The sequence below is a fragment of the Pan paniscus genome, chromosome 12 (assembly GCF_029289425.2).
Source record: "Pan paniscus chromosome 12, NHGRI_mPanPan1-v2.0_pri, whole genome shotgun sequence".
Taxonomy (NCBI): domain Eukaryota; kingdom Metazoa; phylum Chordata; class Mammalia; order Primates; family Hominidae; genus Pan; species Pan paniscus.
The window spans coordinates 21,445,577-21,461,772 of record NC_073261.2 but is presented as its reverse complement, the minus strand read 5'-3'; positions in this window follow the sequence as shown (position 1 = coordinate 21,461,772).

The following is a 16,196-nucleotide window of genomic DNA, read 5'->3' as shown; positions in this document are numbered from 1 at the left end:
AGCTGTCCTCACTGAGGCCAGGAGATTCTCAGGAATGTGAGTCCTGCTAACCCTTAAAGGGACACTTACAGAGCAAGAGTAGCAACAGTGAGAAGAGGGTGGGGTGTCCCGTCACAGCCCTTAGCACATGTCCGCAGAGCAAAGCTAGGTGGCTCCCAGCCCTTGGGGCAGCGACACAGGCCCGCACCTCCACTGCCACAGCTATGCTCTCAGCTGTTGGTGAAAACTTCCCTGGCACCACTCGGGACCTGGGCCCCTCCGCAAGCACTGCGTGAAGTGATCATGGTTTTTCCTGTGCCTATGGTTCCTGTGTGTGTCCCTGTCACTCTCGGTCTCTGCAGCCACCCACACCCTTTGCAGCCTTTAAGTCTCTGCGAGTTGGGGAGCAGAGCCCATCTCCTTTCCTGGGTGGGGAGACCTCAGTGCACACAGCACACACCCAAGTCTGTCGGGGATCAGGGCTGGCACAGACTCACCGGTGGTCAGGCCTTCCCGCCTTCCCTCCTTATCCTGGGAAACCTGTACTTCTATCCATTCCAAATCAAAGTGCAACGCTTCTACCTCCCCGCAACACACATAACATACACCACACACCAGCTCCTCTTGTTGACGAGGAAGTGAGACCACTTTTGTATGAGGAAATGTGGTCATTTTTATCCAGATGCCAGGTGTACCCCTGGTCCTAGGTAGAAACTGAGCTCCTTCCAGCCTTAGAGGCTTCTGTGAACTGCCCACACACTTGCACAGCTGGCCTTGCCCTGCCCTGGCAGACAGAGGGACCTTGCCCACCTTCTCCTAAAGCCACCCTTGCCCAGCTCTGACTGGAAGGGGCTCTGAGGCAGCATCTGTGTTCCCTCACATATCCCGATGTTACAGCAGAGGCTCTCAACCCCATGCCAGCTTTAAAAATCCCCAATGCATTTCTGAAAAGAAAACAAACTGCTTTTCTTTACTCTCACACAATACTGCTGATGCCAAATGTGTATTTTTCCCCTCACATTAAGCAATTCTGACACTAAATATCTGGGGTTAGTGCAGACCCCACAAGCTAAGGGCTCAGTCCTACAAGACTGCCCTCACCTCAGACACCAGTCACAATCCTAAGAGCTACCTACAATCCTAACCAACTGACTATCAATCACAACCCTCTCCTTGGGTTCCATAATTTGCTAGGATGACTTATAGAACTCAAGAAATCACTTTACTTACTATTGGTGGTTCATTACAAGGAATACAACTGAGGAACAGCCGAATGGAAGAGATGGACAGGGCAAGGGTGAGGGGTGGGCACTGCAAAGCTTCCAGGCCCTCTCTGGGTACAACCTCCCAGCACCTCAATGTGGTCATCAACCTGGAAATTCTCAAACACCCTTTGTTTGTGGTTTTTTATGGCAGCTTCATTACATAGGGATGATTGATTAGATCATTGACCACAGGTGATTAAGTCAGTCTCCAATTCTCCTCCCCTCCTTGGAGGACCAGGGGATAGGGCTGAAAGTTCCCAACCTCTCATCACCAGCGGGATGCTGGGGCAACCAGCCCCCATCCTCCAAGAGTCAGCTCATTAGCATTAGCAGCTCCAGATGTTTGAAAGAGGCTTATTATGAATAATAAAAGATATTCCTCTAACCTTTATCACTCAGGAAATTCCATTCTAAGGGTTTTAGGAGCTCTGTTCCTGGAAATGGGGACAAAGACCAAATACATATTTCTTATTATATCACAATATCAACCTTTCATTCACCAAACATCAATTAAATCAGTGTAAGGAATGGAGAAGTTCTTCAAAGTTTCTTAAAACCATAAAGAGCTTGTCATTTCTTTGCACTATGCATATCTATATATGTTCCAATGCCACTGCTCTGACTTGACCTGGTGTGCCTGGGCAGGGTTAAGTGAGCCCCAGACCATAGTACATGCCATTCCTTATTTGGAAACCCTCCTGACCCTTTCATGACTAGCTTCCTCTTTTCTTTGTCCTCTTTACCCTTTGCCTATTTAGAAAAGTTTCAAGCTGTTAGTCAATTGGGTCAAGCTTAGAATGTGAGGTCCTGTTCTAGCCAATGCAAACGGGACACAGCCATAGGATGATTGCATCAGGTTACAAAGATTATAAGTGTCCCCCTCTCCTTTGTTCAGGTGTGCTCTCGTGGCAAGGCTGTTAGCAAGCAGCACCCTTTCTGCAGAAAGTAAACTAGCCTTTCTGAGAGATCCTTTGTCTCAGTGTTGATTGTGCAACACTGAGCACCTGTTTCCCACAATTAGAATTTCGGGATGTGGAACCCAGAAATCAGTGGTTGTTTTATTTATTAATTTATTAATTTATTTATCTATTTATTTGCTCAGCCAAATAGATCCCATTTGTAGTCAAAGTTGGGAGCCACAGCCTTGGAGTAATGGGCTGTTTTCATTTACGATGCTTTCCGCTTGGAGAAATGGAAAACCTCAGGTCAACAGTTTAAACAATAATTTCCGGCCAGGTGCGGTGGCTCATGCCTGTAATCCCAGCACTTTGGGAGGCCAAGGTGGGTGTATTATGAGGACAGGAGTTCAAGACCAGCCTGGCCAAGATGGTGAAACCCCATCTCTACTGAAACTACAAAAATTAGCCAGGTGCGGTGGCAGGCACCTGTAATCCCAGCTACTTGGGAAGCTGAGGCAGGAGAATTGCTTGAACCTGGGCAGCAGAGATTGCAGTGAGCTGAGATCGCGCCACTGTACTCCAGCCTAGGCAACAGAGTGAGACTTTGTCTCAAAAAAAAAAAAAAAAAAAAAAAAAAAAAAGAATTTCCTTGCCTTCTATAACAAATAGTCCAGAGATGGAGCAGTTGCAGGGGTTGCTTACCTCTAGGATGCGACAGTGTCACTGAGGACCCAGGCTGCCCCCATCTCTGCCGAGGCATCTTCCCATCACCGGTGCCTCCTCAGGCTGTGCCCCCAGGTCCTGGTATCACATCCTTGCACAGCCAGGTCCCCAGGCAGAAAAGGCATCCCCTGGAGGACAGAGCTAGGCTCTCAGAGCAAGGGGAGAGAACAGTGGCTGCCATACTACCCCAGGCCTCCTCACCACCTTCTGGGAGTCTCTTTCTATACTCGTCACCTGGCCTAGCTCTTTTCAGTGATATCATTAGTTTATCTGAAACTCATTTTGATATTTTGATCCTTTTCGCCTCAGATTATTCTAAGATCATAGCAAGACTCACTGAGCTCCGTGAAGACTGAACTACAAACTGGGATGGCATGAAACAATGGGATTCATGAGAGAGCTAGTGGGTTGGAAGAAAGGCGTGATTTCTTTTTTATTATACACTTTTATTTATTTATATATATATTTTTTGAGATGGAGTCTAGCTCTGCCACTCAGGCTACAGTGCAGTGGTGTAATCTTGGCTCATTGCAACCTCCGCCTCCCAGGTTCAAGCAATTCTTCTTTCTCAGCCTCCCGAGTAGCTGGGATTACCGGCGCCCACCACCACACTCGGCTTTTTTTGTTTGTTTGTTTGTTTTTTTGAGACGGAGTTTTGCTCTTGTTGCCCAGGTTGGAGTGCAATGGCACGATCTTGGCTCACTGCAACCTCCGCCTCCAGGGTTCAAGCAATTCTCCTGCCTCAGCATCCTGAGTAGCTGGGATGACAGGCATGTGCCACCATACCTGGCTAATTTTATATTTTTAGTAGAGATGGGATTTCTCCATGTTGGTCAGGCTGGTCTCAAACTCCCCACCTCAGGTGATCTGTCCACCTCAGCCTCCCAAAGTGTTGGAATTACAGGCGTGAGCCACCGGACCCAGCTAATTTTTTGTATTTTTAGTAGAGATGGGGTTTCGCCATGTTGACCAGGCTGGTCTTGAACTCCTGATCTCAGGTGATTCACCTGCCTTGGCCTCCCAAAGTGTTGGGATTACAGGCATGAGCCACCGCGCCTGGTCTTTTTTATTATATACTTATTTGTATTATTATAAACAGAGGAAGCTCCTGCTGCTGTCTACAGCCCCTTTGATTTCAGTGACCAAGCTGAACTAGCTCCCTCCCAGCACTGCTGTGGGTGTTTGAGTTGTGAGTTGGGGAGCCTGCCTACCTCTAGGTGTCCCTCTCCTACTTCCTGGTTATCCTTTTATCTGGCATTCCTTGGCCTTGGGTGCACACCAGAATCTTTCCATGTCAGTGTATACTGACCCAGCTCCTTCTTTGTCATAGCTACATGGAATTCACTTTTACAAAGTAATTGCAGGCTATTTATCCCTCACTGATGCACGTTTACGTTTATGGTTTTCTGGCTTTTTTACCATCACCCCCAGTGCTGCAGTAAATTTCCTTCCACAGATATTTTGGGTTGTATTGCATGGTGAATTCCCCTACAGGGGAATTGCTGAGTCAAAGCATATGTGTATGTTTTGTAGATATTACCAAACTGCCCTCCAAAAAGTGTGTTCCGATTTTCCCTCTCCCCACAGCAGCACGTGGGAACGCCTGTCTTTGCACTCCTCCACCACCATCGCAGACTGGCACTCTGGAAGACACTTGCCAGCCTGAGATGTGAAAAACGCCACACAGTTTTTATTTGCATTTTCTTCATTATGATCCTGGTGATAATAATGTTTTAAAACAAGAACAAGCTGCCTTAAATTGCTGCCTTGGGTAGGGGCAGAGTGAGGGTGGATGGAGAATGAACCATTTCCTATAAAAGCAGAGAGAGGCACAGCAGGCTGCCCTGGCGAAACTCGCCAGGTGTCTTTTTATTTTTATTTTTTTGTTTTTATTATTTTTTATTTTTTGAGACAAAGTATCTCTCTGTCGCCCAGGCTGGAGTGCAGTGGCGCGATCTCGGCTCACTGCAAGCTCCGCCTCCCGGGTTCACGCCGTTCTCCTGCCTCAGCCTCCCGAGTAGCTGGGACTACAGGCACCCGCCACCACGCCCGGCTAAATTTTTGTATTTTTGGTAGAGGCGGGGTTTCACCGTGTTAGTCAGGATGGCCTCGATCTCCTGACCTCGTGATCCGCCCGCCTCGGCCTCCCAGGGTGCCAGGATCACAGGCATGAGCCACCGCTGGGCCAACGTCTTTTGATGGAGCCTTGGTTAGACCCTCAGCGTGAGGAAGGCCTGGCTTAGACTGGAATGCCTGTCTCAGGTGAACAGAAAGGTGGGACATGCACCCGGGGACGGGCCTCGTTCTCAGAGACACGCCACAGTCCTCCCGCCTCTGTCTGGGACTGACGCCCCCTGTGAGGTCTTGTGAAATTCCAGCTGGCCCACCTCCACCCCAAGGTGGAGCAGGCGGGTCTAGCGGCCCTTGCTGGAGTGTGCAGGTCCCTGCTACCAACAGTCACTGAACAGCCGGGCAGGGCAGCACCCGGCCGGATTCAGAAGATCCTGTGCGGGTGAGGAGCCCGCCTGAGTTGCATCTTCCACTGGGGGAGAGGAAGTAGGGGCAGAGTTGAGAACCTGAGGGAAATTCTGGACACGTCCCCTTTCCACTCCCCCTATCCCTGATCTTGAGCCCCACAAAGCAGGCCAGCTCACCATCACACCCGCAGAAGCCCTAGGCAGGTGCGGGGGCACAGAGTAGGCACACAGTAGGTCTTTATTGAATATATTAATGAACTCAGGGTTGGGGGCGGGGACCATTCACAGGCCCCATCCCCAGTTTAACAGCCCTGCACTAGAGAAACCCCCCTTCTCCCCGAGGCGACAACCGGGCTGGTGGCCTCCCCAGGGGCGCAGGACCAGACTGCCTGGGAAGAGTCCGGTTCTTCCATTCCACTTACCTACCTGACCCCGTGTCCAAAATCTTTTAAAGGAGGCTAAGGACGCTGTCTGCATCCTAGCTTAGTGTAGGTGTAAATGTGTTAGTGTGAAGTACTTAAGATCGTTCCAGGCCGGGCGCGGTAGCTCACACCTGTAATCCCAGCACTTTGGAAGGCCGAGGCGGGTGGATCACGAGGTCAGGAGTTCAAGACCAGCCTGGCCAAGATGGTGAAACCCCATCCCTGGTAAAAATACAAAAAATTAGTCGGGCCTGGTGGTGGGTACCTGTAGTCCCTGCCACTCAGGAGGCTGAGGCAGAGAATTGCTTGAACCCGGGAGGCAGAGGTTGCAGTGAGCCAAGATTGCACCACTGCACTCCAGCCTGGGTGACAGAGTGAGACTCCATCTCAAAAAACGCACAACAAAACAAAACAAAACAAACAAACAAACAAACAAAAACTGTTCCTGGCTCTATTGATAGTCAGTAAATGTTCCTATCATTATCCTGGCCTCCTGACAGTCTACCTAAGACCCTCTTCCCAACCTGCCCATGGCCATTACAGCTGGGAAGCTTCCCCTTCACCCTCAGAAGGTTCACTGAAAAATCAACTCACAAAGAGGCAGATTAATAAGAGAAAAGGCACGCAAATGTATCACCACCGTGCACACTGGATAATCACAGTGACAGCCTGACATCCTAGTGAGTACAGATGCTTATACATCCTACTTCTAGGCTGGATGCAGTGGCTCACACTTGTAATCCCAGCACTTTGGGAGGCCGAGGCAAGCGGACCACCTGAAGTCAGGAGTTCGAGACCAGCCTGGCCAATATGGTGAAACCCCGTCTCTCCTAAAAAATACAAAAATTAGTCAGGCCTAGTGGTGGGCACCTGTAATCCCAGCTACTCTGGAAGCTGAGGCAGGAGAATCACTTGAATTTAGGAGGCAGAGGTTGCAATGAGCAAACATTGTAGCAATGCACTCCAGCCTGGGCGACAGAGCAAGACTCCGTCTCCAAAAAAAGAAAAGTATACACACTACTTCTTAGGGAAAAGGGAGATGGGGAAGTGTGGATGATTTGCAGGGTTGGTAAATGATTTGTAAGGGAATTCAGGGGCTTGAAGAACATACAATGATCTGTAACAAAGTTGGGCCCGGGGAACAGACAGTGGTTTGTAACAAAATGTCCAGGCTTGTTGACAGTCTTCAGTCTTCCTTCCTGTGATACGGGTTGGGTTTTTTGATACATATAAGTAAATAATAGAGATGGGACCTGCCATGTTGCCCAGGTTGGTCTGGAAATCCTGGCCTCAAGCAGTCTTCCTGTCTCGACCCCCCAAACAGTTAAGATTACAGATATGAGCCATCACGCCTTACTATGAGTTCAGTTAATGAAAACAAAGGGGCGGGGCCAGAGATACTTGGGGAACAATTTTTCTCCTTGGCAAGTCTGTCTGGTCTTCATACAGGTAGGGAAAAAGTGTCTTCTTCCATCTGCTGATCCTTAAGGGCCTTTCATACAAAATACCATACCAGGGAGCCATATTTCAGGTGAAGTTCCCTGTGGCCCTTCACCACTCACAGACAGCTGGAGCAAGTTTCCAAAGCCTTTTCAGCCCTTCCTGGAGAGGCAGCCCCATCTAGCAAATACAAATACAGAGTACCCAGCTACGTCTGAATTTCAGATAAACAAGAAATTTAGTATAAGTACATCTGGTGCCATATTTAGGAGATACTTATACTAAAACATTATTCATCGTGTATCTGAGATTCATATTTAACTGGGCATCCTGTGTTTCTATCCAGCAACTTTACTGTCAGGCTCACTGTCAGAGTCCCTCCCCCTTTTCCTTTTTCCCAACCGGAAATTATATTTTGACAATATTTTGGATTACTTTCAAAGCATTATCTCACTATTTACAGTAATGCGTTTATTCTTTTTAAAAGAATATCCCCTTGCATGAGAGCACTGTTTCCTCAACTAGTCTGGTTGGAAGAAGATCCTGGGGTCCTGGACCCCACCTCAGACCAACCAGATCAGAACCTCCAGGTAACAGGCTTGGGAACCCGTGTTTACGGCAAGTGCCTCAGTGATGCCATCACACAGGCAAGTCTGGGAAATGCTGGAAGAGAGGCCACCTCTCTGCTCCAGGGAACACAGTAGATCAGTCCCACCAGGAGTTTGGTCTCTGCTGGGTGGGAGGAGACTCTTGGCCCATGATAAGTGCTCCACGAAGCTCTGTGGGCTGAATGCCGGGCAAGAGCACACACACAGCTCAGGCTGTGGGGGCATGTTGGGGCCGGTTGCCCTCCCAGGGGATGCCAGGACCCCACAAATGACCTCTACTGGCCTCACTGCTGTCTCCTGAGACCACCCAGGGACCTGCCTCCCCCTTATGCTTCTCCAGTCTTGGTGCTGTGGGACTCCTCGCCACTTTTCTTTGAATCCTTGGGTTTTCTGTTCTTAGTCTTTCAAAATCATTAAAGGTAAAAGTTTCTTTTAAACTCCTCTAAAAGTTTCCTTCTCTATTTTTCAATGCTATTTCATTGTTCTCCATCTTTTTTTTTTTTTTGAGACGGATTCTCACTCTGTTGCCCAGGCTGGAGTGCAGTGGCGCAATCTCTGGCAACCTCTGCCTCTGCCTCCTGGGTTCAAGCGATTCTCCTGCCTCGGCCTCCTGAGTAGCTGGGATTACAGGCACGCGCCACCATGCCTGGCTAATTTTTGTATTTTCAGTAGAGACAAGTTTCACCATTTTGGTCAGGCTGGTCTCGAACTTTTGACCTTGTGATCCACCCGCCTCGGCCTCCCAAAGTGTTGGGATTACAGGCGTGAGCCACTGCACCTGGCGTGTTCTCCATCTTAAACATCTATCCCCACCTCCAACCAAAGACATCTTCATAATTCTGCCTTTTTTTTTTTTTTTTCTGAGACGGAGTTTCACTCTCGTCGCCCAGGCTGGATCGCAATGGCATGACCTCGGCTCACTGCAACCTTCGCCTCCTGGGTTCAAGCAATACTCCTGCTTTGGCCTCCTGAGTAGCTGGGATTACAGGCGAGCGCTACCATGCCCATCTAATTTTTGTGTTATTAGTAGAGAGAGTTTCACCATGTTGGCCAGGCTGGTCTCAAACTCCTGACCTCAGGTGATCCACCCGCCTCAGCCTCCCAAAGTGCTGGGATTACAGGCGTGAGCCACCGTGTCTGTTCCTGCCTTTCTTTTTTAATGTGAACTTTTACTGAAATATAATGTAAATTTAGCAAAGTGCTTGAAAAAGTGTACAAATAAAAAGAATTTTCACAAGGTACAGACATGCGTATAAGCAGCACATTGCTGAGCACAACCTGGAAACCCTCAGTACCCCCTTTCCAGTCTCGAGTGCCCCTTCTGAGAAACCCTCCTCTGGAGTCCTAACTTCATACATTAGTAGTTTTACCTCTTTTTGAACTTCACATAAATTGAACCACCCAGTATGCATTCTTTAGTGTCTCCTCCCACCTAACCTCGTGTTCATGGGATTCCTCTGCATCGAGAAGACTGCAGTTAGTCCATGCTAGCTGCTTACTGTCCACCGTTGTGGGGATACAAGTTCTGCTGTTGATAAACTTTTAGTTTGCTTCTAATTTTTTATTATTACAAATCACATTCTTGTCATGTCTTTCGGTGACTGTATCTATGAATTTAGGAGAATTGCTGGGTCACAGTGTGTGTGTATGTTTAACTTTCATAGATAATGTCAAAAAGTTTGACAAAGTGAAATTTATATTTCCAGCAGCAAAGCCCCCACTTGCTCTGTGTCCTTGCCAACACTGGGTTCTTGCTGTCCAGGTGGGTGCACAGTCCTACTTTTCTATTAAGTACATACTTTTGCAAAGTAATCATTTGAAAAAGAAACATCCAGACTGAAACAGGAAAGGTCTGAAAAAAGGTGAGATTCCGGTGGCTGAGAAAGTGAGCAGGAGGAAAGAGCATACTCCGGGGGTCAGCTCAGGTCCAGGGAACAACAGCTGATGGTGATAATAATAAGTGGTTGTTAACTGTTCCCACATGGGAAGTGCTGCTCAACACACATTTTTAACATCTTTGACAGCCTTAAGAGATAACTACTATTACATTCACTTTAAACATGACACACAGGGATGTTACATAACCTTCCCTGGGTTCCCAGCTTAATTATTTTTTTCCTCTCATTAAGCACACACAATTCTTTTATTTTATTTTTATTTATTTATTTTTTTCTCCCTAGGTTATACAGCTTTAAACGAAACTGCCTGTGGTCTTTCACGAAGCATACAACACTTTTGACTGATTTCGTCTGCTCGCAAGAGGGGCAGGGTGGCCTACACTGGCGATTTGCCTCTTGTCCCAGGGTCCAAACAGTGTCAGCTGCTGATTTCTCCAGCTGCCTGGGAACTTATTCACAGTGATTCTCAAACTTGAATTGTGAGCTTTGTAAACGGTGTCAAGTACACATTCACATTCCAAGGCTCCAGCCTTTCCTCCCTTGGATTCTGTTTGAGTAGGTCAGGAATGGAATTTGGATCCATTTGTAACAAGGGCCCCTGGCAATTGCTACATAAGCAAGGATGGTCTGATTGAGGCAGTGCGGGGTTTGGAAATTTTTACTCCAAGGAGTCTTGAAGCCAAGTAACCAGAGATTGCTGCAGGCAGCTGGAAAAGGCAGCACTGAGGGGAGCCTTAGGGTCATGCCTCCTCATCCATCCTGGAGCCTGTGGATGTAAATGCATTTAAGTTTTACTTTTTAAATACATGCATATGCACAGAAATGTGTGTGCGTACATGTTAAACTTTCATAGACAATGCCTTATATGTACACACATACATACATACATGTAGTCTATCCACATTAGTCATGAAATCCACATTTGCAAAGTCACCTACTATCTTTTTTTTTTTTTGAAACGGAGTTTTGCTCTGTCTCTCAGGCTGAAGTGCAGTGCCACCATCTCGGCTCACTGCAACCTCCGCCTCCCAGGTTCAAGCAATTCTCTGCCTCAGCCTTCTGAGTATCTGGGATTACAGGCACCTGCAACCACGCCCAGCTAATTTTTTGTATTTTTAGTCGAGACTGGGGTTCACCATTTTGGCCAGGCTGGTCTTGAACTCCTGACCTTGTGATCCACCCACCTCAGCCTCCCAAAGTGCTGGGATTACAGTCATGAGCCATTGCGCTCAGCCACAAAGTCACCTACTCTCTGAAACGCATTTGAAACCTCAAAACTGAGTACTCGTGGTGCTTCTGTGGTCATTTGCAGACATGTGCAAAGCTGTGAAAAATGTGAGTTGCCTGACATGCAGTTCCCTACTGAGGTCAAACAAAGCAAGGCTCTGCGTCTTGTTCTCTACACACAGGGTCTTTTCTTGGTCCATTTAGTGCCATATCTTTTGCATTTTGTGCTTTTGGGTGGTGATTTTGCTGTTTAATGTGGTCCCCAGGCATAGTGCTGAAGCGTTGTCTAATTGTTCGTAAGTGCAGGAAGGCTGTGATGTGCCTTCCGGAGGAAACACACTTGTTAGAGAACCTTCATTCAAGCATGAGCTACAGTGTTGTCCAGTGTTCGAGGTGCCTTTATAGGACACAGCTACTGCCGGCTTCCCAGCCAGACTGAGAGCTCAGGGTGTGGGCAGCGCCTCCTTCCTGCATTCCTAGCTCCAGTGCTGTTCAGCTTCAGTGGAACCTGGTGAGCACCGCTCTCAGCAGGCTGAGCTTCCAAGGGCTCTACGGCCGAATAGGGCCTTCCCTGTACTCACAGAGACTAGCAGGGAGCTCTTCTTCAGCCACTCGTGCAGCCTGGACACCCCACCCCCTGTGAACCCTCTCCCCTGTGGAAGCTAGTAGTTACCAGAAGGAAAGGAAAAACAGTCACAGAGCATGCACTGCGCATTCTAGGGCACAGTTCAGGGAAATTGGGCCCATTTATGACTCTTAAATTCATATGTGCCTATTTCAGTGCAAATATCTCAAGGAACTTAAGTTCACACGAAGGTTCTCTGCGTTACAGATGGGAAATGAATCCAAATGTTCTTTCTGGGCTAAGCTGGTTAGAAAAACATCAGCCACATCGAGAGAGCACCTCTGTCCTTGGTGACCAGCTGGGCTTTGCGATCCCTGGTAGGGCCGAGCCAGCATGCAGGAGGGGTGTGGGAAGCACTCCAAGCCCAGTGGATAGCTGGCTACAGCTAAGTGAAGGGTCCCTGCAGGGAGGCTTCCCAGCGTCCCCAGAAGGCAGGCTGTGAGCTCTTGGCAGTCCTCCTAATGTCCCTCTGATACACAGTTAACTTTCTAACAAAGTAGTTCTTGGGTGTGAATATTGGGGATCCTCCATATTTTTTGCTCTTGTGGTCCTTTAAAAAATTATGTAATCTGAGCTGAGACAGAAAGATCTTTCCTGCTTTTGGCTGAAATAGGTCAAAAGACTCTTGCTGTAAGAATTGTTTGGTGCCGTCCATTCTGAATGATGGAACAGTGGGGAGGTGTTGCTAAGCAACACTGCACACCCTCCTGAAGCCCATCATCCCCTAGCAACAGGCGGTGGGGTGCGACCCCCTGCTGCGGGAGCCACCACGGGTGCGCTGCCTGATGCCCATTTCACTCCCCTCTGGTCACAGGCATTCACTCTTGCGACAGCTGGACTTCTTGAGTGCCTACAAATCCCCTTACCAGGAACCAGGGATACAGAAATCCAAAGTTGAGGTCTCTGCCTTCAGTGGGAGTTCAGCCTGGTTTAGAGCAAGATATAGAAACAAACAAAAAACTGTATCATCTCAACAGTTGACCTCAGAGTTCTTCCTCAGGAAGCCACTGGCTTTATTTAGGAAAGACCTTGATAAACTTCTGCAGTACAACAATTTGGTTCACGAGGGCATGGATGTTGTCAGAGACAGGGATTGGTGGTTGAGGTTCCTGAAAGAGAGGGGAAGAGAAGGCAAGACCTGCACAGGTGGCCCAGCTGTGAGAAAGCCTGGCTGGAGGACCGCTTTCAAGAGTGATATGGATTTTTAAGTGCTTTGCTTTTAAAAGTACCTCCGGTGACCCGTACAGCTTCAGTAACCATTCTGTGGCTCCCAGCAGAATCCTGTTCGCTGTTACCACGGAAGCAGTGATCAAAGAGAAGGGGCTCTGTTGGGTGCATGCCAGGGCAGAGGTCAAGGAAAAGCCACGGATAGGGACAAAGAACAGCTTGACCAAGGCTGAAAGTTGGCACAAAGGTGACCTTGAGAACACAAGCCCCCTGCCCCCAAAATTCAGAGAAACGTCGGGCAGGACACTGACTCCAGTCTGAGAAGCTGGGTGGTGGAATCTGAATGGGTCCTATCCAGATCTGAAGGGTGGGGAGTCCCCACTGACACCTGGCTGTCTGGTGACAAAAGTGAGGGGAGGAGCCTCCAGTTCTACCTGGGAGGCAGGGAAAGGTGCCCAGAGGAGGTGATGCCAAGCAAACTCCCGCAGGAGGAGACAGGAGGAGGTGCTCATGAGAGGGCTCCTGCCAAGCAAAGGGAGCAAGGGCCCATCTGCCCATCGGGTGTCAAACCTCTGAACATGGAGAAGTTGTCATTTAGTGAGGTGTGGGGCAAAGGTGGAAAACCTCAGACATGACATCCCAGCTTCGGTAAAAGACTACATTTTTTTCTCAGATTCAAATCTCACACCAGGATGGCCCTGTCTACCTTCAAAAGTGGTGCCGTATCCAGAAATAGATGATGGCTGGATGGATAAACAGACACCAAAGAGAAACCCATTACCCTCTCTCAAGAACATTGTCTAAGAGTGTATTCTCAGAGCAGCCTCTGATGCTGGGCATGGCAGAGCTCACAGAAGGACTGAACTTTTCAAAATTCACACTGTGCTGTCTGGCCTGCTGAGTCAGTTTGCAAAGCACTTGCGTTGTTAGTATCTGGCTTACCTCCTTATTTCAGGGAGAAAGTTTCCCGGCCTGTGGTGGCTGCCCTGAGGCAGTCTGCCAGCTTCCCTGTGTCTGCTCTGCCTCAGTCATCTCAGGGTGCAGGCAAAGCCGGCCCTTCTACCTGGCAGTGCTGAACTAGGAAAAAGTTCGCTCAAAAACACTGAGCAGCCTGCCCCGGGGATGGGTGCATTCAATGTGTCTGCGCTGTCAGATACATCTGGCTTCTGCATTCAGGACAATTACAGGGCACTTTGCAAAATTACTTACTGAGACGGAGGGCCCGAGAGCACTTCTGTTGTGACAATGGAGACGGACACTCAGAAAGGCTGCTCTTTAAAGGACGATGGAGGTGCTAACGGAGAGCCTGGTTCCCAGGCTCACCCACACCTTCCAGGGCATGTGGGTGGACGTGGAAGTCAGTAAAAAGCAAGGGCTTCTCCCAGTGCATGGGCTTGGGGCTGGAAGAAGGAAGGGCATGGGGGCGGTCTGGCTCTGGTCCTAACAGCTGGTCGGGAAAGACTTCTCATGAGCACTTCACACACAAAGTGAGACTGATGGATGTTCTGAGGAGCCACCTTGCATGCCGGTGTCTGTTGAAGGAATGAACGTGTGGACAGCGCGGGTGCATAGATCCAGTCTTCCTCACTGGCTATGGTGATCTCACTGGTCCACATGCCCTCTCTGTTCTTATAGGAACCAAACAGTCCATTTCGAGGTGGAACCTCACAACAGCTCTCCAGGCCCTCCCAGACACACCCCGGGACGGGGAGGGGAGTATGCAGTAGGGCCAGGGTCACCTGGGGTTATTTTGTTCCACAGTTGTCAAACAGACCGACCCTCAGCAGAGAGGCAGGGCGAGGAAGGCAAAAAAAAGGGAGACCTGGGCTACAACTGAGGTTGCCACGGTTTCCATCTCTGCTCAGGGTCTTGCCTCTGCAGATTTGATTCAGAAAGTGGAGCTGTTAGTATACCAAGAAGGAAGGTGTCTGTGGGAAATTAATTCACACTCACAGGGCTTGTAAGCCAGAAGGCTGGCTTCCTTGTTGATTGTTGGAGGCATAAAGATGACCTTGCCTGTGAGCCTGGCCTGAGCACTTTGCCAAGCTGCCCTTCAAGTATAAAGGTGACAGACAAACATTCTCCAAGATCAGAGGGAGACAGCACCCAGGGCCCTTTAAAAATGTAGTTGAACATAGTGAGATCATGTCTCTACAAAAAGTAAAAATAAAAAATTAGCTGGGCATGGTGGCACATGCCTGTGGTCCCAGCTTACTGGGAGGCTGAGGTGGGAGGATCCTGTGAGCCCAGAAGTTCAAGGCTGCAGTGAGCTGTGATTGCACCATTGCACTCCAGCCTCTGTGACAGAGACAGACCCTGTCTCTAAAAGAAAAAAAGTAGCTGAAAATGAAGTCTGGCCAACCAAGAGATGAAGCAAAATGAGAAATGAAGTCAGGGAGAAGCCATGGGGAAAAGATTGGTAAGAGAGATGACTCCATGTAAGCAAATAGTTAAAGCTAGACTATGGAAGAAATTGTGGCTTCAGAATAAAATGTAAATCTTGACAGGAGAAAGCTAGCAAACTCAGGGGGCTGAGGAGAGGAGGGAAGAGGAAATGTAAGAATGTCAATTTCCTTATTCATAACAAGGAGTTAGTAGATACTGTCTGTAATTAAAACTAAAACACATTTTAAAATAATTGCTACTTATTAATATTTTTCATAAACCCTGTCCTCAATTTTAGCAGGTTATTTTATAAACCAGTATATTTTTTTTCTTTTTTCTTGTTTTAGTTGTTTTGACACGGGGCCTCATTCTGTTGCCAAGGCTGGAGTGCAGCGGCACAATCATAATTCGCTACAGCCTCACAACCTTCTGGGCTCAAGCAATCTTCCCACCTCAGCCTCCCAAGTAGCTGGGACTACAGATAGGTGCCATCATGCTTGGTTAATTTTTGTTTTTGTTTTTGTTTTGTAGAGACGAGGTCTTGCCATGTTGCCCAGGCTGGTCTCAAACTACTGAGCTCAAGCGATCTTCATGCCTCATCCTCCCAAGTTCCTGGGACCACTAATATTTTTTGTAATGAGGAAATATTTCTCTGAAATTCAGCAATTTCTTTCATTTTACTTCAGTTTCTTTTGTGTGGCCAGGGTGGGGGGCGGGGGGAGTTGTTAAATTTAAGCACAATTATCCTCAATATTTATTGTTTAAAATAGAACATAGGCACTAATCATAAAATAAGAAGCTGTCATCAAGAAACAACATTAAAGGAGTTCAGGGAGAAGCCAATAGGATGTGAAAGATATTTGCAACATAATCCTAACAAATCAGTGAGAAAAAGGCAAACCTACCCAGTAGAAATAAATTGTGTGAAAGATTTGAACAGGCACTTCACAAAACAGATAGTAGCTGAATTGGCCAATAAATACAAGGAAAGGTGCTCAACCTCATTAGTCGTCAAAGAAATGCATATTAAAACCACAAGAAGCTATGGCATCATACTCAGAATAGCCAAAATGAAGGGGGA